This window comes from Coturnix japonica, chromosome 1 (assembly GCF_001577835.2).
Source record: "Coturnix japonica isolate 7356 chromosome 1, Coturnix japonica 2.1, whole genome shotgun sequence".
Lineage (NCBI taxonomy): Eukaryota > Metazoa > Chordata > Aves > Galliformes > Phasianidae > Coturnix > Coturnix japonica.
Window position 1 is genome coordinate 39,830,145 of NC_029516.1, and position 27,294 is coordinate 39,857,438.

Consider the following 27,294-nt stretch of genomic DNA (forward strand, 5'->3'; position numbering starts at 1 on the left):
TCCCTCAGGTTAATCCCATTTGTCCCCATAGGGTTTTAATAGCCTGGGTGGAGTAGCATGTCAGTAAATGTTTTCTCCTGAGTTATGGGGCGGTTTATTCTGCTCCCCATCACTATCTTTCACTTAAAGGGGCTGAGTACCCTAAGGATTATTTATCTGACTATTAAAGATAGAAGCAAAGAAGGCACAGATTACAATGATTGCAAGGTATGTATTTGGGATATCGCCACTAACTTGGCTGGAAACACATGCAGGGAATACTTATTATGCTTTCTTCAGTTGACATACAAACAGTTGTAAGGGTATGGAGAGTAATGCTACTGCAACAAAATTTACATAGACAATATATATTTGTATGTGTTAAAATATAAAATATTACCCCTCTTCCCATCCAGTAACTGTCCTTATTCTAGGACCTACTTTCAATTTTCTCATTCTCAGGAGAAAACTGTACAAAACCCAGCAGACACACAAAAAAAGTTTTCTAAGTATTCCTTTTTTTATTTTATTTTTTTTTTAAAGACATCAGTATGATACATATTAATATATATTAAAGCTCACTTGAAATATATTCCACTGATTTCAATATATTTATTATTTATGCTGTATTTCTCAAATTGAAAGCAGTGTAAGACTCAGGGGTTTTAGAGAAATTCTGCATGTCACAGATACTCTGAATCTATACAGAGTGCATATTTAGATATAACAGCATCAAAGGAGCTTCTGGTTTTGTCCATTTTGCACAACAATAGTACCCATGAGTATGAGGGGGGTGACTTCGGAATACAATTTGGCTGGAGGAAAATGGCAGTGCACAGCTGTCGTTTGGGTGCACGTCAGAACATCTCTAAGCACACTGCAGATATTCCTCAGGTGGAGCATGGCACATACCCAGCAGCCCCAAGTACAGGTACCACCTGTGAAAGAATAAAGGAAGGAGCTGCACCTATCACATCCCTTTGGATGGATCTCCATACAGAACACTTGTCAGCCATGCAGCAAATCCGCATACTTTCAGGGTCTTTTCATCACTGATTAAACTCTGGTGTCTTGTGGCAGTCTTATATCAAAAGGACATACCTATATGCCATGCAGCCCAGGTCAGCCCTTTGTTAGGAGTGAGAGATGAGTGCGAGATTGTCATCATGCTGTGACAAAGGCACAACAAACATGCTATCTTCATAGACACTGCAAGCATGAAATTTTCATACAGCATCCAGGCCTCACCCAATCACTTACCCATTCCTGAGGCTAAAAAACCCTCATCAGCCTGGAAGCAGGTTGCAAGTCTCTGTCTGAGACCAACCACAACTACTGCAGCCTGCAAGATGTCCCTTTTTGGGCAACATCATTCTGGAATGGGTCACAGTATCTTCAGATTATTTCTGCTGTTGCTGTTAACACATAGCCAGGCCACATTCTTGGAAATAAGTCCTATGAAGTGTAAGGTATAGAGACCTTCATGAAAATATGCCTCTTTTTATGGTACTCTGTAGGAGCTTTGCTTTTCTATTCCATTGTCTTCCATTCAGTTGTGACATACAATAGAGAAGAGAGAACTTTACAAAGATTGATAGTGGGACATTTTAGAGTAAGACGGTATTTCATTTTTCAGATAATTTTGAGTGGGTGAACACTAAATATCTTACTACATGTACTGTGAGAATATGGTGGATGTCTGGATGAGAGAATCTGACAGTTTTGGCACAGATCTTGCTGTGCTCCTCTAAATCTGTGCTGCTATGCCTGGCCTCCACTGCCAGGTCACCACTGCCATCTGCTTATACCCTTCAGCTCATCTCTGCTCATATATGTCCAAATAGTAGTCATGGACCTTACTCCAGCAGAGACTTCAAAATCCTACAGAAAGACCGTATTTATAAAATATTGCTTTAGATGTGTTTCAGGAGGAATGTCCAGGAAAAAAAGAAGGGAAAATAAATTCCTTCTTTCAGGAGCTCTCTCTCATCTACCAGCCATGAAGATTTTCTGGGAACATCTCTGAAGGTTTAGTTAGCTTTCTATCTTAAAAAGACAGGCAAATTTTCTTAGGAGACTTTGGCTTTGCCTCAAAACATTAACATAACATTAGAGGGAATTAATGTGATTTAAAAGCAGCAATGTCCAAGTAGAGCATCCAGTGCATGTATTCAGCAGTCCAGTCCTGCTCTGCTTAGCATATTTTGTCCATCCTAGATGGGACTTAAAAGGAATGTGTCTTTCTGTGCTTCTCAGGAGATTTTCTGACAGCTTATGTGATTTTAACCTCTAGACATTTGGAACATAAAAAGTTAAATACTTGTGATTTTCATTCAGATTACAACAAATTCCATGGTATATCCTACTAATTTCAGTTACTTGCAGCAGCTAAAACATATTGTTATAGCCCTACAACAAGGTAGATGTTAGTGAAAATGGACTACTCACTTATTTCACCTTTGTTGCTCTTCTGCAGGGAAAACGAGCTCTGGCTAAGCAAGATCTCTCCTATAATTGTCAGTACATCTCACCTGCTTTCAACCCTAAAATTTGCTTTCCTGGTTCAGCATGACTTTGTTTTTCTTCTCTCTCTTTTCACTTTTAACCTTTTCAGTCATTTCTCAATAATTTTTTTCAGATGCTTTGGGAGATTTTATGAAATACTTCGGAGTGTTCTGCAAAGCTGCAGAATGCATGAAGTTCACAGTAAGCTTTACTGATTTGCTACAGCTTGTGGAAGAACTGATGTTCCACCAAAGACAAGGATTTTGATACAGATTTTACTGGGGTTCAAATACTACCCTGTTTTTGCTGTTACTGGGGTTCAAATACTACCCTGTTTTTGCTGTTGTCCTGCATCACTTTTCACTTTCAAGAGACTTTCAAGGCTGAGACTTATCTTCAGAATTCTTCTTTTTAACTACATATCCTAGATGCTTCAGAAATTATGCCTGCTATTATGGAGTGGGTATTCTGGCTGGAATATTCTGACAAAACACAAGTTTTACTTTGTTGTAATTTGATGTGCTCTGTTTTGAAAACACTGTGCTTTTCCTATTGGAGTGAAATATTCATAAGGAAAAAACGTGTTTTGCAAAAACCTACCTTTTTACATGAACCAAAGTGAAAACCCAGCAAATGGCTTAAGTTATAAACTATTAATTGAGTTGCTAATTAGGCAATACACTGCAATGAAAATAATGGTTTTGAGTCACCTTAAGTGACTCAGTCCTGGAATAAAGCACTGAATTTCCAGGCAGTGGCATTCTTCTAGCAATCTGAATGCTGAACAAGATTATTGTGATTAGTGGCTATCAGAATTGATACAGAATACAGACTTTCAACTTTCTGTGGAAACAATTCTTTTGTGCCTTACTGTTGATCGAGTAGTAAAAGCTTAGATACATGTGGATATGTTTACAGTGGAAGTGCATAAGATATGTTCTTAATTCTTCAGGTGCAGAATGCTTAAAATGAACTTGTTATCAGAATCAGTCCAAATTACAACAGCAAACCAGTACAAATAATGACTTCATTTCTATCTTTGAAAACACGGCCTTCCAAAATTGACAAGTGATTTGTATACTGAAAAAGTAACCAGTATAATCAGACACATATTTACCACTATAGTTCATGTTTCCTGTTGGTGCAGTATGTATACACATGTACAGAAAGTACAATACCTCTACTACTGAAAATATTTTCAAGAATATTAACTTTCAAACCTTTGTTGCTATTGAGAAAATAGCGACAGACACTTAAGATTTAAGGAATTAAATAACTTTAAGTCAAGATACTGATCACAAAATCATCCCTCCTATTTTTCTTCATCTGTATTCGCTGTCTGAGTCATGGTGAAATGACATACGTCAAACTCAAGATTTGAACATTTATTGCCATTTGTCTAGATACCTTGAGAAATGAGAAGGAAAAGACCTGTTTAGACTGTCTCTGAGTTTAAGGGAAGTGTCAATATTGAAGCTGAATCTCCTTTAATTGAATCCCAGTGTGCTTGTTCCTGTGTCTGTTTGATACAGATCCTCCATGTCCCAACATCTGAAAATAGAAACAACTTTAAATGTCAGATCCTTTCACTGTTCACTGCTTAGAGAATGGCAATTGGTGAAAGATGTCCAGTTGTGTTGTTCCTATCAACCTCATACAGGCTTATACATTTGCCTTCATCCTGTAAATCTGCATACAATATTATTTGTAAAGCTGTGGTAAAATTTCATCCATACATCTACCCATCATGAGGAAATTTTATTTTTTCATTTTCTCCATCTCTTTCCTAATATTCTATTGAGAATGAAGAGCCTGATAACCTTCAGGTTGGCTCTCTGGCTTCAGGAAGAAGAAGGGACTTGATGTGATAGCTGAGGGGAGCCTGAAGCTCTTCCCATCTTTGGTGAGCATCTGGGACTGTCATGCAGGTTCAGCTTTTCATGGTTAATCCCTATGGAATCACCACTGAATTAGATACCCTAATGCTTTGTAACTGTGGGTTAGAGTCTTTGTAAATGGTCTTTCAGTTTTGATTTAGTTGAAAAAATTGCTGAGTGATCAAGCACTCAGGGCCAGTTTCTGAAGGGAAAAGTCTGCTGACTCCTAATACTGGAACTTCATGCAGATACTCTAGGGCACAAGGTTAGTTCCCTTCTTCTAGTGCTGTCATTGAGAAGTGGGCCTTTTCTTTTCATGTGTCCCTCTTGCTATACTAGGAAAAAATGTAATTCTCTCAAACAATAATACTACCTTTCCCTGCTGTGAATTTTAAAACATAGGTGCAATTTATCTACCTCATACACTCTTGTTTTTTCAGCAGCAGAACAGGTCAGTCTACTTCATCCTGAATCAATTGAATTTTTTCTTTTTTTTTTTTTTTTTTTTTTTTTTTTGCCTACTGAGAGCACAAGTAATAAATAGGAAACTTATTTAAAGAACACTGCAGTGGGCTTGCAATAGCTATTCAATACTTTCAATGCCATAATAGTCTTTGTTTGATGGCTATATGGGTTCTCAATTGGTCTGAAAACATTAAAGATCTGAGGAAAGCCATTTTCTTTTTTAATAGGAGAATCAATTGAACTGAACAAAAAAGTTCAGGCTGATATGATTAAATAACGTGTGCTAAGGAGATGGATTTTGTGCCCTACATTTTAGTCCCTAAAAAATGCCTGTAAATGCTAACCAGCTCTGATCATCACTAAAGATTGGCTAACAGAATATAGTTGGACAACGGTGATTCTTCATCTTTTTCTACTGTGTGTGTATGTGTGTGTGTGTGTGTGCAGAAGTATATTACAAATGGCTTTCTTTGATTTATTGCCTTTTCAGGCAAAAGCAATGTGAAAGCTTGAATAAATTTCCTGAAGATTAGAACTTAGAAAGCAAAGAAACATTTATTTGGTTTAAGTTATTACCAAGTCCGGTGCAAAATAAGACAGGATCTAACTTCATTCCCCTTCATTTCAATATACACATGTTCAAGAAAGGCCACACACTGTGCAAAATACCACTGACTTTATTGACCTCAGAATAGTGAAGTCTGACTCTTTGTCATAAAAGAAATTCTTGGTACATAGCAATTTGCCTCCTTTGGCCCCTCGCCTTTCCTGTCCTCATTACAGTTTGGTGTTCTTAAATGTACTGTGAAATTTGGAGGCGTTTAGCTGCCAATTTTACAATAAGTTCAAAATAAGCATTTTATTTTCAACATTACATACTTAAAATGCCAAAAATACCAAACAATAAGATTATTTATGGATTTCTGTTGTACTCATCTCTACATGTATAAAATAACAAATACAATTTAGTAGCATCTTTTTTTTTACAGTAGCAAAAGATATAGTCAATGACAGAATACTTGTTCCTCTGCTGACAGGAATTAATTTCTTCAAAGTTTAATTTTAGGAAAGAGTGGTAATAATAATGCAACTTCTGCTTAGTGACATGTTGCAATATAATTTAAATTAATGTTAAAAAAAGTGAATTATCCCACCCTTTCTGTTATCTACAGAAGTAAATCTTTCAGTGGATTACTTATTTGCCTGGTGGATTTTTTAATCTTCCAGATTCTTTTCATTCTCTCCCTCTCCTATGGCTTTTCAGTAAGATTTTGCTGTAAAATGTCATAGTTGACAATAATAGTAGCCACAAAAGTAAAGAATCACCTCAGCTAATTCTGCATGGGGTATGCCACAATTCTGATGGAAAGTGAAATGGATTGAGTGACACAGTTCTGAGCTGTTACAGTTTGTGGTGGCTGCTTGTGCACAAAATTCTTGTATCTAAAATAAATTCATTCAGTTGATGTATTTGTTCTCTAGAACATGGAATATTTAATCATGACATTCCCTAGACAATAAGTATCATCTGTATTCAGTTAGATGTTTCTTATGTTGTTTATCAGCTAGGTGTACAATGGTCATGATTTCATCACTGTTAACCAAGAAGAAGGGTCCTTGGAGCAAAAATCACCAACAGCCAAGATTCCCTACCTTAATCATCTCAGCCTGTTGGTGAAACAAGCTCTCAACATTAGTCAGCTGAGCTCCTCAGGGGATCAGTGATGTCTGCTGATTTCCATGGAGCTACTCAGTCTGTGCCCTGTGCATCACTGAAAGAAAGTGCCCACATAAGTACACAGAGAACCTCCTACGATTTTCAAGTCAAAGTAAATCTACCTTCATGGAGCATTATGTGAATTTGCCTTTCCTGAAGGGAAGTCGCATCAAATTCCGGAAGTTTCAACCTACATAAACTGAGAATGAGGAACTCAAATTTATAAAAGCAGCAGAAAAAGCAGGCTACAAGACTTGCTGCATATTTTAAGCACTGCAGTGCTTATTTAGTTTGATTTTTAGAAACTGAAGGCCCATCACTCACAGGAAAGGATTTGTTCACTGTGTATGTTTTTAGGTACAACGTGACATTAGCAACTCAGTTTAAAAAACATCAAAATGAAGTACAAAGAAGAGCCAATTTTTCTCTTGGAATCCTAAAGGCAGAGGAAACAACGTGGAAAATAGTAAATAACATGCTTATTAATCCTAAATTAAGCTGCAGTTGATTATTCTCTTTAGATTTGCTGGGCTTTATGTCTTCGTTTCTATGGTAAACTGTGAGGGGAAATGGAAGAAAATTACTAAGCAATGCCTTGCATGATGATCACCTCTCATACATTAGCTCCCCCGCAAAATACATATAACTCACTGTTTGCTGTGTGCTGACGGGCATAAGAGCACAATGTTCTTTCTCTTCGTCACAGACTACACTGCCTTACTAGGACTGGAAATCAGACTTGCTAATCAACAGTTCTCAGGACACACTGTAGATCCCTATTTATGGATGGAACAGACATTTGCCATTAATGAAGAGTGGTCTTTGGGCTTTCCTCCTGTGACCCTATCAAACCTCAGTGCCATTCTAACATCTCCACCAGAAAGCTGCCTTCACAGTTATTGCTGTAGGCTGTTGGCTTCCTGCTTGTGGTGTACTTCTTGAGTTTTCCCTGTCATCTAGCCAAAAAAAAAAAAAAAAAAAAAAGTTTTAAACATACACAAGTTGCTTAGAGGTTTCTTTTCCTTTTTGTAGTGCTCATTTTCTTTACTTTTTTTTTTTCTTTTTCTTTTTTTTTTTTTTTTTTTCCCCCTTCATTAACACATTAACTTTTCCTGCACTGAGTGATGGTTTTCTTTAGCTCAGGCTCTCTATTAAATGCTGATCAGTGGATCTTTCACTCATGTTTGTTGGACTAGGTTTTAGGCATCACTGAAAATAAAATCTAGAATAGATAAAAACAGAAAAATAGATTTTTTTTTCCTAGTAGATTCTAACACTGCATGTGCATTTTGCATGGAAAAGCCATGTCTCTTAACCTTGTCCATAGGAGACATTTATTCAGTTTGTGTGGGTAACTGAGATTATTGTACTCGTCTTATTTTTCATAAATCTGCAATTTATCTAATTTTGTTAATCATTTCCAAATTTTGTAAAGCTTGTCAGCTAGTATGCTGCTTGTTGTTTTATCATTTAGCATTATATGTGTATATACCATCTTTCTGCTACTTAGCCTTGTTATACAACAGGCTGAACAACAGAAAGGACTGAGCAATCCCAACAAGCTAACTATGTAAGATGAGAATGAAATAAATAAGTGTCAGTTAAGTATCTGGAAGGCTGATTAGCAGCACAAAGAAAAAGCCTGCAATACTTTTAGTTAGTTTTTTGTTTTTTGTTTAGATTTCTTTCCTGCTATGATTGATGCCAAATCCTTAAGTCAACATTTCAGAAGGAGAAAATGCTATGATAAACCCCTATTTCAAGCATTCATCAAGACAATAATAACACAATTGGCCCTGTAGTATTCAGAGGGATATAAATTATTGTCTCAGGGTTGCACATATGTGCTTGTAGGAATGCTCCTGAACATTTTTTTCTTGACAATAGGTTACCTTATTTTAATTACTTTAGTTGGTGAAAAATTTATTGGAACTAATGTTTGACTAATTAAGAAACAATTGACTACAGTACTGAAATAAAATACTACATATGACCACAGTTTTCTATATCATCTTTTTATTGACCTGTGGAAATATGCCTGAGGATATGAATTTATTTATTACACTGGTATCTCTGTGCTTCAGTTCATCATTCAAGCTAATCCTGACAGCATCTTTTCCTTATTAAATCTTTATAGAAAGTCGTAGAAGTGAGTATTCATGGAAAATGAATTTTCAATTCATTCACACTTGTATTCAGGTTAAAGAACAAACTTCTGCCTGCTAGGTTATGGCTGATTTTTCTTTAGGAACTGTGTTCTGAAAAGACAGTGAAAACAAATGAGAGCTTTGTTGTACCCCTGGGTAGCTACACTCACATGTGATGTCCATGGCAGATCTGTCTTTGTCTACTGCAGATCAGTGACCCATCAGAATGGTTAGGAATTTCAACACTTGAGGGGTTAGAAACATCTTGTGAGACACTGCTTAAACATCAGATAATGACACACCATCATTAGTATAATACTAAAGTGTCAAAGATTTTTTCATGAGGTTAAAACATATGGCATAGGACATAAAGGAGACCTCTTTCCTTTTGGAGTGACAGCAGGATATCACACTAGAATGACACCAGAAAGCTGTACAGAAACAACTGAATATTGCCTCTACGACAGCAGGTGGGATAGCTGGGATTTTACCAAGGACAGGGTGACTGCCTAACCGCATTGCAAATAAATAACCACTATGTGAGAGTACACATGAAAGCACAGGTTCAAGCTTTCCACTTTTCTTTCCTCGTCTCATCTCTTCATCTGCCATCAACTTCAGGATGTATTTCAAATAACCAAGTTTGGCCTGGAACATGGTTCAGATAGCCATATTTGGTCTGCACAGAGAACAGGAATAGGGTGGGAGGGGGAGGAGGGAGAAACCGAAGTTTTAAAGACTAAAGCCACATAATTTAATATTAATAACTTTCACAGACAAGGCTGGTTTTGATCTGTTAGCACAGAGTTAAAATACTGAAGATAAACTGATCCTAATCTGAATCAACACTCTAACAGATACATTTGTTTCATTTAAAGATGTCAAAGACTGTTTACAGACAATGAGATTAACTTGTTTAAAAACCAATTCCTCCACTGAATACAAATGATAAGCATTCACTAATCATAGTTTACTGTATTTGATATACTCTCAAAAGAAAACAGGTGTCTTTGGTATTCAACTGTCTGAAATAAGTTAGTCTTAGAAATAATGACTAGAAAAAGGAAATAATAGTTCTTCTAATATCTGTGCACATCTTTGGAACAAATTAGTGAATAACACTATCTGAAGTAGCAGCAATAACTACAACAATAATAATAATGAAAAGAACAGCAATTTGACTCTTGGAGATAATAGCACAGAGCTTTTAATTTATTTCATGGTTTTTAAAATCAAAAGTAGCTCTTCTAATTCACATCTGACATTTCCGATGGAGATTATCTACTTCTTCAAGTGTTTGGATTTGGATTGTTTTGGATTGGACCAAAAAGCATTATAGTCAATAAATGATGCAAATTAACCTAATTCTAATGATGCCAACAAAGCTAGATCTATTCTGAATCTTCACCTCTAGGAGCAAGCAGATGAAGCTATGTGGGAATGAGCAAGTAGTGTCCCACCCATTCTTCACCCCTCTCCTCTCCTGTAAGAAAATTGGGAAACTGGAAATACACCAAATGGCATGTAGTTCTTAAAAGAAAATTTTAAGACAGTGGGACATTGAGTGATTTAGGCCATTCCGGTAAAACAAATGCAAGCAGTCTGTATGACAATAATCACTGAGGTAGGCCTGAAGATAGCCTAGGAGCTATCAGATCTTCAGGTTTCCACAGCTGTCATGAAATCACCATGTTACTAAAAACTGTTGAACTGTTTCTGTTCTGTTTAATCACTTGATCGGTTGAGAGCTAGTTCACTGGAAATTCAATCGGTTCATTCAGACTTAAAAAGAATAGTTTTTCTCCAGGCTAGATAATTCATATTTCATGATTCGCATACTAATCATCATTCATGTTTTTGTAAAACAATGGGAAAAAGTTGAATATACTTAAATCAAATCATGAAGGAGCATGGGGAGAAATGGTATTCCTGAATAGTGCTAGCATCTGACAAGACAATATAGTGCTTTAATATAATGTCTTATTATTCTTATTCTTGTCTTAAAATAGCATTTACATGAGGATAATTAAAGTTTTATTTTAAGAACCTACTACGGATAAACAAGATAAAATGTATTTTGGGATAACTTGCCTGACTGTGATGAAATTACTCCCAAGAGTTATCTTAGCTTTTGTCTCAGGTTTCTTGTTGTTATATCCTTTCAGTATTCTCTTGTCAACATTTTATTACTAGAAACTTTATATATATTCAGTATATATAAAAATATTCCTGAAAGTATTTCTGGTTTCTTTTTTTTTTTTTTTTTTTTTTTTCCTTCTCTCTTTGTTACATCCCCTTTCAACAAAAGTCTGAACAATGCTAATAAACTCACTTCTATAGCTCTTCCTTCCTGAGAACAACTTTCCTGTAGAAAAATGGAGGTCAGTCAGAGCTGACCAGTCTAGGGATCTGTTTATAAGTTAATTTCACACTCGTTCAATAATCATCAGTAGTAAAAAGCAGAAGGCCATTAATGACCTTCCATTTGCTTTAGAAGCGTAAAGTACAAGCTATTTTCTTCCACTTAGGAATACATAAATTCAGGAAAGCAAAAAGTACACACATTTCTTCACAGAGCAGTCATTAGATTTAGTCATTAGTAGCTAGAAAATTACCTTTTTCAGCTCAGAAGTTCAGAGAATCCAAAACAGCCAAGTGAAAAGTGCAGATGAATATGTTCTTCTGCCTCAGAGGTGGGAACCAGGATTTCTCCATTCTGCTCCTGGCATTCACATTGACTGAAACAAGCCAGTGAATGTTTATGCTCCTTGCACGAGAAAGCTTTCCCAGATCTACAAAGGGATGCATATCAAAAGTAAAGAACAATTTTTTCAAATAAATGGAGAAATAGTGATTAAGAAAGATGATTAAGAAGAAAGAAAATTTAAAAAAATTATTAAAAAATAAAAATGTAATAGAAGTATTAAAAAATACCTTATCTACTGTGATGTATGCAATGACAGCACAAGATAAATGGTAACATCCCTCTTCTACTCAAAACAAGAGCATTAGTAGAAGTACAGTAAATAACCAGGCATTTGTATGTGTAGTTGCAAATATTCAGTGAAAACAATTTAGTGCAAATTAAGGACAACTCCTTAGCAGTCAGCAGAGTTATATAAGTGTAAAATCAGAATGAGTGAGGTCACATCAAGCTCTAGAAATGTTAATGCATCTGAAAAGGAATATGAGATAAAAGTTTACATTGTAGTGTCTGGAATGCACTGAAATACAGTACTTCTATATAATAGACTTGGTACTATGAAAAAATATAAGTTCAAGGAAGAAATATAAATTATCTGCCAAAACCATAACCAGCAAAGCAATCTGAGGACTCATGAACACCTGAAAAGTGTTCTGATATGACAAGAACAGGAAGAGCTATATGGAAATGTGAAAGTTGCCAACTATGTTGTTTCTCTTCCAGTTCAATACCTGAATGTCTCAAGGAAGAAAGAAAACCTGAGTTTTGTGTGCCCTTCTCTGACTTTGACTTGTTTTAATCATTCAAAACTTTTCAGTGCTCTCTTGTATCTCATGAGTGTTGACAAGTGTCATATATGTCACAAGAAATATGTCATTCAAAAAATGAGAACAACAACCATTTTGTGTCATTTTGAAGAAAGATCTCTTGTTCAAGCCACACAATCAGAAGACAAACATGATGACAGAAGCTAAGTGACAGAATGTTAAAATAAAGAATAGCAAAGATTAAGGGGAATGAGAAAGCAGGAAGGTTGGCCTGACTGATTTAGGATGGGGATGATTCAATGTTGAGGGCCAGGTTAAAGCCAAGCACAGTGCTCTTGGCTGACTGGTTTGATTATGTTTTGAGCTGCAAGTCTTTTTTGGGGGGAATATCATGAATTACAATAAGAGATGCTGATTTTAGAGAATCTTACCTATAAACTGTTCTGTGAAAAAATACAGTCTGGAAGGAAGTTGTATTGTTTTACTAACTTGGGAAACATTAAGACCTTAAAAAGCCTGAGGAACAAAACATAAACCAGAAAGAAGCTTGCATCTGTACTGTTCCTTTAAAAATGCTACTTGATGTGATTATGACTAACTGCCAAGTCCTCTCTTTGCCTAGACTCATTTCTCATAAAGCAACAAGAACTACAAGATTAAAAAGGGCAAACACAGGAAGGTTAAAATGGCCCCTGGATTGTAATGCATTCAAAGCTACCTTTGACCTTGCCTTTTGCTAACGGGATACAATCTGTTCCTCTAACCAGTAGGACCTAACAGGTCTTGAAACTCAATCAGGGCCCTGACTCAAGGTATTTGTATTAAGTAGATTAAGTAGCTCTCCTGGGTGGGGACATGTTAGTCAGTGCTGGTTCAACTAGGCCTGGGGGGAGAACGTGCTCTTCTGGCACAGCTACAGTTGGCAGCTGCCTTCAGAAACTAGTGACATCCCTTCCAGAGCAGAGCTGACAGATGGATGTAAACTTATCCCCAAACCATCATCTTCTTAATATCTGATCCTTCATGAATCCCAGCTGAAGGGCTATTTTACAGTTGAAAACTGTTTCTTTAGGTAGTCTGACTTCCTGTCACAAGGGGCATCTTAACTTGTTCTGTAGCTGGCTGTGCAGGGGACACAGTTGCACTGCCGTGTGCATCTGAGAGACAGAGCCTGAATAATGTCTTACAGGGCAAGGAGCAATGGGCAGATTTGCATAGGGACATGTGATGCTTGCAGTGTAGTAGGCTTACACTGTGCAGGACATGATTTTGGAGCCATTTCTTAGCCTACCTTCAGATCCTTCCTCACAAAAACTGACACTTTCCTGAAGAAAAAGGCTTTTTGCCTAATTGTGCTGCACAGAAATGAACCATGAAAGCCTCTCTCTAATGTTTGCTCTCTGAACTCTCAAGTGTTCTTACCCTAAGCGAGCTCAGAAAGGGGTGAGGAGACCCAAACAGGGAGGCCTGTGCTAGTGCTGTGGGTAGTCTGGGAAGTGAAATCAGTACTTTTTTGAAGAATCTGTTCTTCACATAACTGGAGGCCCCAAATATGAGATTTTCCTGAGTGCCATATCACATTTCTTACAGGATGGCAATCCCTGTTACACTGCTGCTCCTGGAAAAGCTTTCTCAGAGCACCTAATGAAATGGCTCATTCTTCAGAAGCTTATAAATTGGGAATTTAGATGCTTTCCAGAAGATAGAGGGAAAGTAGGATGATGAAGGAGATAGAACCAGGCATCATAATTAAGGAATTCTCAAATTTTTGCATTTGAAAAACTGGATTAAAGCAATTTATTTTCTTGTGGCATAAGCCTGATAAGTGGATTGAAATAGATGCATACACTAAGAGATGGAGAGAGTTAAGTGATTCTAACTTGCAACTTTTGCAGTGTGGCCACACCTTTGGAAAACAGAAGCAAAAGTGAATTTTCTGTCTCCAAGGAGGGCATTAATAGTCCTGTGCCATTTAGTACAACTTGATCCTTTGATCCGTATATCGCTTTGTCTATCCTGTGCTAATTTACTTAAGTGTTTGCAAGGAGGGGCCAAGGGGAAAGAGCTTTCATCAGAAGTACAGAATTGCTGAGTTGTTTGACAGTAATTCTATTTGTGATTCATTTATTTAAGTACAGGCAAGGTGGAGTCAAGGGGTGATTTTTTTTCTTGATACAGACAAGATAAATAGTCAAATGGAAATCTATGTGCTGGTGACTGTCAGTATTGAAGGCAATGCTCTGAGCAAAGTTCACCTAGTGCTGTGCTGTATGGACAACCCAACTTTGTCACACAAACACATTATGTATATACACATGTCCTGTGTGAATTGTACACACTAAAGAAAGGCTGCAGGGAAAGATTCACCTTCATTTTTCTCTCAGCATGTCCCAGTAGTCCTAAGGGAATGGTTTATCAGAGACAATATTTTATTTCTCAATAGCATTTCCTGGCTTCCCTGTCAGATATGACAGTTTTGATACTTGTTACTGAGATACACCTATGCAGTGTACTGACATTGTACTGAAATGACCTACAGACTTTTTACTTAGGCAGCAGACTGCTGGAAAAAGATTTCAGTGGCTATTAACCCAAAACATGTTTAAGTGATTGACAAGGAGGTAAACGATTTCATATCTTGCCATCAGTTCTTCAAGGCATCTACTCCTCCATTTTGTTGAGGCAGAACCAACTGGATGTGTGGTGGGTGTTTCGTTTTTTGCTTTCCTTCTCAAAAGTGCAGGTGAACAGAAAGAAATGGAGCACAAGTAAAAAGGCTGATGTCAACAACCTCTCTTTGCAGACTGGGTGTGATGTGCATCTGTATGTATAGTCATTTACGGACTGCGCTATGCAACACAGTCAATGAAAAAAAGACCCTGAACCTATGATCTAACAGAAAGAAGCAGTTTTGCGTAAAATACAAAATACAATGTTCTATAATATTAAGGAGAATATGCAACTAAAGGCCAACACCTTCAAAAAAAGTAACAACTGAAAAGAGCAAAGGAGTTCCTAGTAATTTTAATAAATTTGATTTTTCTATTTGGAAGCAATATAAAATGAAACATGATTTCCACCCCCCCAACCCCCCACCCCCCAAAACAAACAAACAAACAAACAAAAAACAACAACAACAACAACAGCACAAAGACATTAACGCATTCTTCTTTAAATGACAGACTGGCTTTTTGTACTAGTAGTTAAAACCTGAAACATCAATTTGCTATAGCTGGAAAAATAAATGTTATTTATTCTCCTCTAATGGCATATACAATGATTTTGTTGTCTTATTAGTAGGCAAGTAAATTTAAATGAATGTTTCCATGCGCTAACTGCAAATTCTGAAAATTCTAGAAATATTTCTGCTTACATCTTTTAAAAAATACTTCTGTGTAATTAATTATTTTTAAATATTTTATATTTACATATTTTAAATATATAATGATCTCAGTAAAAGATGCAGCTGATGTTACATATTGCTAAGTGAAATAAATCAAAACACTAACCAAGTAGGTAATAACTGCTTTTGAAGCAATTACCCATCTGTAGACGGCAGGTCACTTCTTCCAGATTATTTAGAGAATATCAGGTTGTACTTTGCACACAGGCTTTGTTTTCATGGGTTCCAAGACTATGAGGCCTCAGATTTCTTTCAGGAACAGCATTCATTAAATTTGCAAGCCATTAGTTCTGTATTACTTTGGTAATGTACTTTGAAGTACATTTTCTACATCTGGCTGTATGGGAGGTCAAGATGTTCCCAGCTTTATTTAACTACAACCAGATACAGATCACTGTTTTCCAAACTATTTCATTTAATGTTGTCTGTCATTTTACATCACTCCCAGAACAATATTGCAATCTAAAATTACTATGCTGTTGGTGATTTGATTTACATATTAAATTAAAGTAGAACAATTACAAAATTAATTTCAATATTGTTCCTCACAGAAACCGCAAGATACTTTTAGAATTTAGTCAGTATTAATATGTGTATTAAGTGCAAATGTTGCCAAATTTTAATACAAAAAAATGCACGCCTTTATAAAATTTGTATGATTAATGACAAACTTTACCTCAATTAGCATTTAATTGGATTAAAGATAAAATATATCAGTTCTGGACAAATCTTCAGTAACTAAAGGTGGATATAAATTTTACAGCAGAGGTGGAACAAATGTTATAGAAGTGCTAGGTTCTTATTAACCCATGTAGTTGTACGTGCCCTCAGAATGACCTTCACGATATACCAGCTATAAAATGGGAATGTCTTTCTAACTGAAATCATGATGCTAATGGACCCACAGTAAAATTTCCAGCATTTCATTTGCATTGTTTTTGTTGTTTTTGTTGTTGTTGTTTGTTTGTTTGTTTGTTTTGCCTCATATAATACTTTATAACAAGAAGGTCTAATATTTGGCTATATTAAAAGTTATATATGAAGTACAAATGAAAGTGTACTATGGAAAGTGGCCCACATCGTTCCTTTGGTTCACATTCAGTTTTTTTCTCCACATCTCTTCATCTCCTTTATTCCTCTCTGTCTCTGGAAAACATAAGATATAAATCAAGTGATCCCATATGAAGACATCAGAATTACTTCAAGTCTCACAGGGATTTAACCTGTAAGTTTACAATCAGCCGTGGTCTTTGTCCCAGGTCTTTCATTTCTTTCTTTAAAAATGTGCTTCTTCATTTCACAGCTCAGTTCTCTGACTGTTTAAACAGCCTGCTTTGCTGAAGCGTGTTTGTCTCTGCACCATCTTCAGTATCTGCAGCAGTTATCTCTAATGACTTACATGTCTTACAGATTCTCCCAGCTTTCTTTTTTATGGACTTATAAATCTTTCTTCATGACTCAGGGCTTCTGCTGTCTTCTCCAAATGTGACCTTCCATCCTGCAGCTTTTGTTTATTCTTTTTTTCTATTGTATCTTTATATTTCAGATTATGTACAAATTAATTTCATGTGAATTGTTCCTATGAAAAATGTCTACATCCTTCCTTTACACATCATTATCTAGAAAAAAAGAAAGCCTTTAACAACATGTTGTAGCATTATGCAATGATTTAAGAAATAGGGAATGTCACATCAACTAAATCAAAAGAGGACAGTGGAAGGGAAAAATGTTGCTAACCTAGTTACAGTTGGGTTAGAGACTTCCTTGCACTTATAGGGATATAAAATAGCAATGACTCATATCTTTCCCAAAGCTACATAAGATCATGTCCTTCCATTCTTATTGCACTGACTGTATATAATAATGTTTACAGGAAATATATATGTATATATTTAGATATTATAATGCGCATCAGGATAATCAAATTCAGTGTGTTTAAAGTATCATATACTCTGTGTACAGCAGTGTTCAGTCATGCAGAAAAATATGTTTTTAACAACTTTTTCACCAGTGTCTAGGATTAAGTGAGGTAAGTGGCACAGACATCCTTGACCCCTTAACAGAATGGAAGCACAAAAAATTCCAGAAAAAATAAACAGAAAACAAAACAAAACAACAACAAACAAACAAACAAACAAAAACACCCAAACCAGTTCATCAGAAAGTGACTTGAGCCTTCTGGAAAATCTGTGCAGCAGAGACAACAGAGATCAATACACAGACACTCCTCAGAAACAGAAACAGCACTGAGAAAAGTCATGGCTCTTGAACCAGGTAGCTGAGTTACAGGTCTTTATATGCCTTCTAGGTAAGCAGGGGTAATAAATAAAAGAACGGTCAGGAAGGCACCAACCAGATGTGTCCATCAGCAATCCTGACCAAGCACCAATAAGCCCTTATTCAAAGATGGTGGACACAGGTTGGAGTCAGACCAAGGATCTCCTTCGGCCTGACCTCTGGTTTTATTCCTTCATTTACCTATACATCCCAACAGTGTACCCAAAATCCTCCTTGTGCCCTACATCTAAAAAATCTTAACACCAGGCTGTCCACATTAACCCCTGCAGCTCTTCCAGAAGCTGCTACTCTTTGTTAATGCAGCCTGAGTGGAAATGTGTTGTGACACCAGACAACACCAATCCTAGTGTACTTAATAATGCTGCACTCCAGCACATGGAAATACTGTCACCAGAAGACCTTGTGTCTCCTGGTTGTATTAGCACCATCTGTTGGAGAGGCTTGATGGCAGAAGAAACGATGCCTTGCAGTTTTATGCATTAACCTTTCCATGAATCATCTACTGAGCTACTCAAAATACTGTACTCAAACCCTGTGTAACTCAGGTTTGCATTTGTTATACTTGTTAACCACAGGTCATGTTACTGAAATTCAAACAAATTTAGAAATTCTAACAGTGAATCTCCTTTACCTTGAGATATATCAGAGGGAAGCACTGGAGAACTTCTGTGTGCAGCTTCACTAAAGACTACAAGGATTAGCTTGTTCCATGTCATTCAACACGTAAAACTATGGAGGAGAATGGTCATCCACCTAAGTACTCAGGCTTCTACAGCTTCAGGAGTGTGTGCAAATACATATTTCACATGCTTTCACATTTTTCCAATTACCATGTCCATTGGATCCTGTGCAACCACTCTGCCTTAAGTGTCACTGTATGATGCCATCTCCCTGAACAGTTTCAGATAGCTGCCATGCTTTAAATCTTCCTGCCAGAGAAACATCCTCATTCTCTCTCCAAATGTAGGCTCCCTCTCTTTATCCCTACCTCCCCAATGAATTATTCTGGATTAATGCCCAGAATGAACAACATTCAGTTCTGGATCAATGACAGTTTTCTTTATACATTAAAATGTGGCTGAGTTTAACATTTTCCTTCTCAATTGCACAAAGTGAAGAAGAAAAGTTTTTCTGTGCTGACAGAAGTCTTTCCTGATTCCCAATATGTCTAAGTGCTAGAGGATCTCAGGGTGATAGATTTCAAAATTGTCAGTTTTTCTAATAGAAACAGTAAATTAAATAATTTCTTATGTTGACTTATATTTATTCAGTTTATTTTGCCTTTTGTTCTGAGGCATGTGCTCTCAGGGAGAGGAAATGAGGGTGAATAAGAACAAAGATTATGAAGACAGGAACCTTCTAAAGTTTCAGTAAAATGAAATGAGTCATGAAAAATGTGTCTTGGGAAAGAACAAACATGAAGAGAGCAAGAAGTGCGGTTAGGAGAAGGGAGAGATAGAAGCTTCTGTGCCTACTTGATAGAAGGTGACATTGAGACTCAATGCCTATATCATTGTAAAAATAAATAAATAAATGAATAAGTAAATAAATAGATAAACAGAAAAGAATATTAAGATTCTTAGCTATGTTATCATTAACTTTGTAACTATGAGACTTTCTTCATATTCCTAACACACACACAAAAAAAAAAAAAAAAAAAAAGTCAATAATACTTAGACTGTGTGTTTGGCAATAACTTCTAAAAATTATACTCTGATGTCCCAGTATGGGAATTACTACCTGGTACCTTCAAGAAAACCCTAAACCTTTATTCCCACCCTCATAGTTCTACTTGTAGGCTGCTTTGATGATATTTACTGCTTATTTTCATTATTTTCCCAGAAAACTGTCTATAAACTGCCACTGCCAGTGCACTCACTGAAATGGCCCTTGGCTGTTGGCTTCCTCCATCCAATCAGAGATGGAGTCTGCTGCATTTAAGCCACCTTCTGGCCAGAGTAAGTCAGGGAAAACCCCTGTCTATTATCTCAATGTAAATGAAGAGTTTATGGTGATGATTTGATGATGTCTACGTATCGTAATTCCTCCTATGGTTTCAGGACGCCTGGTCTCCTCTTGGCAAAGTGCTTGGATCACTGCCTGGAGGAGCCATTGTGTGCCTGAGGAATTTGCTGGTAAAAGGTCATCCAAAAAACTTCATTTACCAATTCATAGGCAGCAAAACACTGCCTGCCAAGCACTTGCAGAGTTCAGGCTTGCTCAAATGAGCAGATTTCTGTCTCTGTGAAAAGTCTTAGGACATCCCACCAGTAACTGCAACACATGCTTTCAATAGCATACATTTGAATGCTTCAAGAAATCACCTCAATGCACGTGTCTTTACTTCCACTTCCTTTTGAATTTCTTTCATGACAACTAACACAAATAGTGTGTGATTCTTCATTTTCCTGTAGATCTTTGATTTAATTAAAGACTGTAACAAATATTACATAAATCAATATAAAATGTTAATGCTATGCTGAAGCACTTCCAGCTAGTAGAGGTGTTGTCTTCTGTCATCAGAACAATACATTCCTGTGGGTGTTTACTGAATTAGATTAAATCAGTAAGGGTTGCCAAAAGAAACATTAAGGGAATAACACTGTAATGCATTTTTGCAATCTAGGCTTATTAGAGTTTATTAATATAGCATGTATGTAACAGATTGTTTAGAAGATCTATACTTCAGTTGTGTCAGCATGGAAAGCCTTGGACTTTTCTTTTACTCTACAATGAGAAAAGTCATGTAGGCAATGTAATGTTACTTTAAGGAATGCCTTAATTCCAAAGTACAGAGGTAAATGCAAAGTAAACATATCTGATTTAAAGCTTTACAATATCCACTCAACATTTGTATCTGTTATAAAATAAATCATGATGACACTGTTTATGTGACCATTCTTATATAAACAATAGGGATCACTGTTCAGTAAGATGATGTAACGAAAGTTTGAGCCAGCACTGGTGGGTTTTTCATTTCTTTTGTATTAAAATTAAAATCTTCATTTTGAACCTTCCATGCAGATCATATTTTCTCAATAAAAAGCAAGGTACTTTATTTGCTCATTTTATACTGGGGAATTTCACTAGCTGATTTTACTTACTAAGCACATCTAGTACTAGAACATATAATATTCAAAAAAAAAAAAAAAAAAAGAAAAAAAAGAAAAGAAAACAGTTTTAATGAAAGATACCAAGAGCATGGAATGACAATATGCAGTATAAAGCTTTCAGTAATAATGAAAATAAGAAAGTTGAATTCTCAGACTCTGTCTGGGTGCTCTTGGCAGTGCCACAGTTATACAGTTAACTCTTAACAGTTCAGTAAAATCCATACATGAATGTATCTTGGAAAATCAGATTGGTAAAAACAGCTGAAGTATTTTTTTCTTACTGTTAAGTTTTGTATATTACATTTCTTAGTGACTGAAGTTTTTTGATAGGCTTCACAATTAGTTTTGATCTATACTTCATCCCAACATGTGAATTAGCTTAATCAAGATAACTTTTATTTCATTCCAAGGAAATGCAGAAAACAGAATAAAGTCAATATTTAAATCCTTGTTTTATTGAAGTCAGCAGCAAAACCTGAATTGATTTTCATGGCACTGCATTTCTCTTTTCATAGCTTTGCCAGAAAGAGAGTGAAAGAGAAAGAGAGAAAGGTAGCTAATGTCTGGAAGTTTTGAAGTAAATGATTGTTATTTTTTTCCCCCACTCTTTTCTATTTTGAAGAGAAAAAGGACAGGGAAACAATAAAGGGAAACATTTTTGTGTCCTACCAACTAGCAACATTTTTTTTTTCTTTTAATTGATGTTATTAAAGAGAAATAGGAGATTAGGAAGAGAAACTGGATTTCGATCGGAGGCAGTTGTGTTGATGTCATGCTCATTGACATTGTCACTGAGGGGCAACTGGGGCAAAGCATCAAGTCCCTCAAGAGCTGCACATCAGTATATGAAGCTACTGTCAAAACAGCAGCAGGGAAGCAGGCTCAGAGAGAGAGCCTATTTTTGACAAGCAAGACTCACTACCTTTTTCTAGTTTATTAAAGTATGGCTGATGGGAAACTGTCAGTACTAGTTTATGGTGAGAGAAATATATCTATATAGAACATTCTTCCTTGAATGTGATGATGTTATGTGGTCTACCTTTCATCTATGAGTGAGTTAACACACAAAGAACACCATTTCCCAGGAAAACATAAAGGCCACCAGTAAACCATATTTACTAGATTTTGCTCTCAGAAGTCCTGAACGATATTCTGTAATGCCATACTGCAAGAGAAGCCACAGTATGCTTTTGTGTAAAAAAGTCTCATGACAGTTTCTTGATGTTTTGTCTACGTTACTCACTTGTTTGGATCACTGTTTCCGAGAGTCAAACACTTTTAACATTTGTTCTTGTTTCTTTTGTGCTAGTTTCTGTACAATGATCCCAATTTGTTTTGCAGTCCCATACTCCTAAACAGTTTACTAGAACACAGCTGAGGAATGATGCTTTTTTTATAAGTAGAAAGGAAGATGTAATAATATGCCACTGAAGCACTAAAATGGAAGAATAGCTTGAGCTTCAGTCATGTTCTTCATGTTACATTAAATGAATATGCTATTATTAACAAAATATCAGAAAAGGATGTTAATTTCAATATTAAGAACATGCAAATAAGCAATTTTCATAAGCCATCTGTTACAATAAGAAATTGAAATGATAAATTATAGTTCAAATGTAAAATTAATATAATACTCCTGATAGCATACTTGCAACATTTCAGTGCCTGAATATTTACTGGAAAAGTTCATTGGGTCAGAAATTGCTATTTTGTCACATACATTTTGTCCCCTTTTTTAATTAATAGAAATGATATGCAGAAAGAGTCAGCATTTAAAACCATTCTCAGGAAGACAATAACCCCACAGTACCCGTCCTCATTCTCTGCATTTTATATTGTGTTGCACAAGAGCAAGATAGAGGAGAAGCCTCTTACAAGGAAAACAATACGGTTTCCACGGAGAGTTGCTCTCCTTTCCATGAAGCTGCAGACCCAAGAAGCTATACAAAATTTTTGGGTGCTCAGAAGATCTAAGATCACTTGAAATAAGGATCACTACAATGACTGAAGTGTTTTGAAGATGGACTTAATCTTAGGAGCAAATTTCTCCACAGATGAAGATATGCCAAACTCAAATATGTGTAATTTTCAACCTCTAATACATGCACATCATCACAAACCTCAGGTGTTTACGTTCAAGAGAGCCCAGGATGAACATCTCTCCTTTAGTAAGGGAGATTCCATTAGAATTAACAGTCTGGAGGAAATATGCACATACCAACACACTATTATAATTTGTGATATATTCACAAAAAGTAGAAGACAATGGCACCATTCTTATTGCCTGTGGCATGACTGAAAGAGTCTTTGGATTAGATAAAAGATTTGGGAATTCTGGCTAACATCACTCTAAAGGGCAAGGGGATTATTGGCTTTTGAATGTTTTCATACAGGAGTTTTCAATCTACAATTTCATGTTAGGAAATTTTGCTAAAGATGATGAATAAAACATTCCAAAAAGTATAGAGAAGTCAAAAATAAGACAGTTATCCAACCTTTTTCTTTCAAAAGAAGCACCTCTGGTATTCAGTGTTCAAATGAAAGTTAAGGTGAAATCCCTAAATAATAAGTTCAGGTTAGCGTTCTATGGCAAGAATGAAACACAAAAATTCATGGTTCTATCATTACTTCAACATTAACTATTCCAGGAGAAGTTACGATTTTATGCAGTGAGAAGATTTTTTCGACCCAAGCAGCTCACCTTGCTTCACTTGCAGTGTTTCACCCAAACATATCTCTACATTTACTATAGCAAGGAGTGAGATAACAGCAGAACTAGCAGTGATCCACTTATGACTTCTAACACCATAAAATCTCAGTGGGCAGGTCAGCCTCAGAAAGAGCGGGAAAGAATAAAATCTGTATTTGTATTAGCAAAAAAGATGAGAATAAAACACTAGTCCTTCTTGAAAAGTTACACTGATTGTTTGCATTTCAGAATAGAAGGTTTTATTTTGTGTAATTCTTAGCAGGAAGGAAAAAGAACAAAAGAAAGAAAAAAAAAAGAAAAAAAAAAAAAAAGAAAAAGAGAAAGTTTCTTCAGCTGAAAGTTGTGACTTACTGAAGAGTGATTGAATTTGGTTCGCTGACAGCTGCTGCCTGCTGACAGCTGTGGGCTTGCACAGGTTTGATTTCTGTTTTCTTTTCTTTTCTTTTCTTCTCTTTTCTTTTCTTTTTTTTCTTTTTTTTTTTTTTCCCAAAGCAAATGTAAATGAATTGGGGAGCTTAACATGAGTAAACTCTGCATGGGTTTTTTTTGTTTCCCTTGATGGGACACTAAACATTCTTTGACTTTGGAATTAAGGAAGAAGAAAACAGATGCAGTTGATGAAGGAAAGTGAGGAAACACAAGGCTTGAAGAATTAAGAAAAGTCTAAAAAGCTAAAGACTTCTGCCTGTCAAACTTGAGAGTTACTGCTGACAAAAGGGTAGTAGGAAGTACACTAATGATAGCATTAAGCCCACCATTTTAGCTTTTTGGTAAGTGTGACAAAAATGAAAAGACAGGGAGGATAATGAAGCATAGCAATAAAGCATATGGTATGTTACTGTCATTATTACTATGAGAAAATATTGGTTTGACTCCTCCAATTCTTGGAATTCATTGCTCTCTTTTAGCACATGGTAATCTATTATGCACAGGTATGCACTAATATATTTATTATATTGCACTATGGGTAAAGAGCAGCTGAATATTATTCCACAAGTTTTCTCCCTATGTATTGGGAAGCTCTGTTGTTGCTGCAGCAGATCTGTCCTGCAACATAATGCTTCTTAAGGCAAAGGGTAAAAAGACATGGGGAAGAAGAGTTGGGAAGTGCATGTTGATTCACTGGTTTTCCGTGAGCTATTTCCAGGAGGAATCCTGTTGCTGAGACAGTTTTGGGAATCAGCAACCAGAGTTGATCCTCTGCATCTGCAGCCAGACATCAGATGTCACAGAAGCAAATGGAAACATATGCTTGGAAATCTGTTGGGAAATATGCCACATTCGGGGGAAAAAGAGAGATCTCATAGTTGGGATTTCATATGTGGAAAAAAAATACCCATCAGTTAACTCTGAAGTTAGCCAGTTAGCCTTGTCTTCATAGGCAAGGGTTTATCTCACTAAAGCAAACACTAGAAGAGGAACATTATGGAGCTTGTTATGTTTTTATTTGAGACAGCGACCAGTTGCATTATCCATGTCCATGAAATTGGTAATAAGACTAGCAGTTCTGAACAGGTGTGTGCTAAAGTACCATTGTGCCTTGTGAGTATTTTTGATTCCCTACTAAAGCTGTATAATCCCCACTGCACTTGGGATTGCTTTCCCACACTTAGAGGTTCATCTGTTAATGTAGTTTCATGCTTCTTTTTGGTTTTCATCTCTCTCAGTCTCCTTTGCCTATTGTTCCCTCCAGCCTAACTTGGAAATTATTATTATGTAATTGTGTTAATTATTAGCTTATCTTCCTGTAAAAACAAAGCAACACAAGAAAACATTTATTTATTTCTTAAAACAAACAAACAAACAAAAAACCACAAAAAACAAACCACAAACAAACATTCACAGATCCCTGGACATCCCTAATCTAAATCTCCTTTCCTCTAGTTTAAAACCATTCTCCCTTGTCATGTTACTATCTACCCATGTCAAAAGTGGATTTCCCTCACATTTATAAACTCCCCTTAAATATGGAAAGGCTAATATTTAATGATTAATATTTAATGAGATATTAATGATATTTTCTGACTTCATATGGATCCATAAAAGTGACTCAAAACTAACAGAGATTTAATCATATTTATTGCCTAAAGTTTTGAGCATTCATTAACATTTGAATTGGAGTCTGAGTTTCTGTGAACTTCAGAGCTGTGTAGATAAATATTGAAATATTTTGTTCTTTTGTATCTGGACTTACAGATTCTCCATTACGTTTGTCTTCCCTTGGAAGAAGGTGTAATGCTGTATATATTTTTCTAACATAAAGTTAATAATAAGAAGAAATTATAATAAATAGTAGAGCATAATCCTTTTTCTGTGCTCATCATAACTAATTACAATTATTATAGCTACTGAATTAACAAGTTTAAAAACAAAAACAGGAAGAAGCAATCCCAGCAAAATGTGCTTTTGGGACCATGCCTAGATAATCACAAAATCTGCCAAGAGAAGATGGAATATTTTGTTTTCAACACAGTGGAGGCCAATTCAACAGTTATACATGTTAACTTCATTTTTATGGTTAATGCTTTGGAAACAGTGTCTACTTTAGGATTTTAGAACAAGATATTACAATATATTTAATAAAAGAGTAAAGCAGCAACTTCCATGAAAAGCTCTGTCACAGATTCATGACAGATCTCAGTTGTATTCTTTCATGATGCCTGTATGTCCAGAAATGACAGGTTGGAAAGAAGTACACAATGTGCAAGATATAACTTATGCAAGGAAGAATTTTTGCCTTAAATTTTAATGCCTTTTCTACATAAATCATTAAAATGCACAGTACATTTAAAGAGTCTAAACTTCTTAAACTGATTTCTCTAAATACAAATACACTGAAAAAAGCTGACTGCCACATAGTGTATGTGGACAAGATCAAGGCATCTGACCCAAATTAGCTAAAGGGATATTCCACGTAATGTCACACTGAACAATAAAACGGAGGGAAGTTTTTCTAGGCTTGGTGGCTGCCACTTCTTAACAACTTGATGGACATCACAGAATGTCAGGGATTGGAAGGGACCTTGAAAGACCATCTAGTCCAATCTCTCTGCAGGAGCAGGGGCATCTAGATCAGGTTACCCAGGAACATGTCCAGGAGGGTTACGAATGTTTCCAGAGAAGGAGATCCCACAGTCTCCTTGGGCAGCCTGTTTCAGTGTTCTGTTACTCCTACTGTGAAGAAGTTTTTTTCTCATATTTATGTGGAACCTCCTATGTTCCAGCTTGCACCCATCACCTCTTGTCCTACCATTGAATGTCACTGAGAGGAGCCTGGTTCTGTCCTGTTGACACTCACTCTTTACTATGAAACTGAGAACTCTGAAAACACCAAGGTGAATGTACAAAATGAAAATGTTTGATTGTTGCATAGAGTATACTTCTAAAAGTTTTACTTTAAAATATGTTCATCTTACAAAGAAATTTGTGTGTTTTTTTGATGGATTGTTTTTTTTCTTCACTTTGAATATGGAACAACCATGCAATTTCAGGGGTTGGAAAGGACTTCAAGAGACCATTGAGTCCAACCTTCCTGCTAAAACAGAAACCCTACAACAGGTCGCACTGCTGGCATTCAGATAGGTTTTGAATATTTCCAGAGAAGGAGAC

General features: G+C 36.1%; 1 long non-coding RNA gene across 5 annotated transcripts in view; it reads right to left on the minus strand.

Moving 5' to 3' along the window:
- Window positions 1–524: 524 nt before the first annotated feature.
- The window catches only part of LOC107311446, a 51,407-nt gene continuing 24,637 nt past the window's right edge, over window positions 525–27,294 (minus strand). For 2 of the 5 annotated variants that reach the window (XR_004306778.1, XR_004306776.1), the window contains exons 2-4: window positions 11,306–11,482; window positions 6,480–6,598; window positions 525–4,035 (exon numbers count right to left, since the gene is read on the minus strand). This is a non-coding gene — a long non-coding RNA (uncharacterized LOC107311446). Of the gene's footprint in view, window positions 4,036–6,479; window positions 6,599–11,305; window positions 11,483–16,642; window positions 16,972–27,294 lie in introns of those variants that run through there. The other 3 variants (XR_004306783.1, XR_004306777.1, XR_004306779.1) reach the window with 3 other exon arrangements.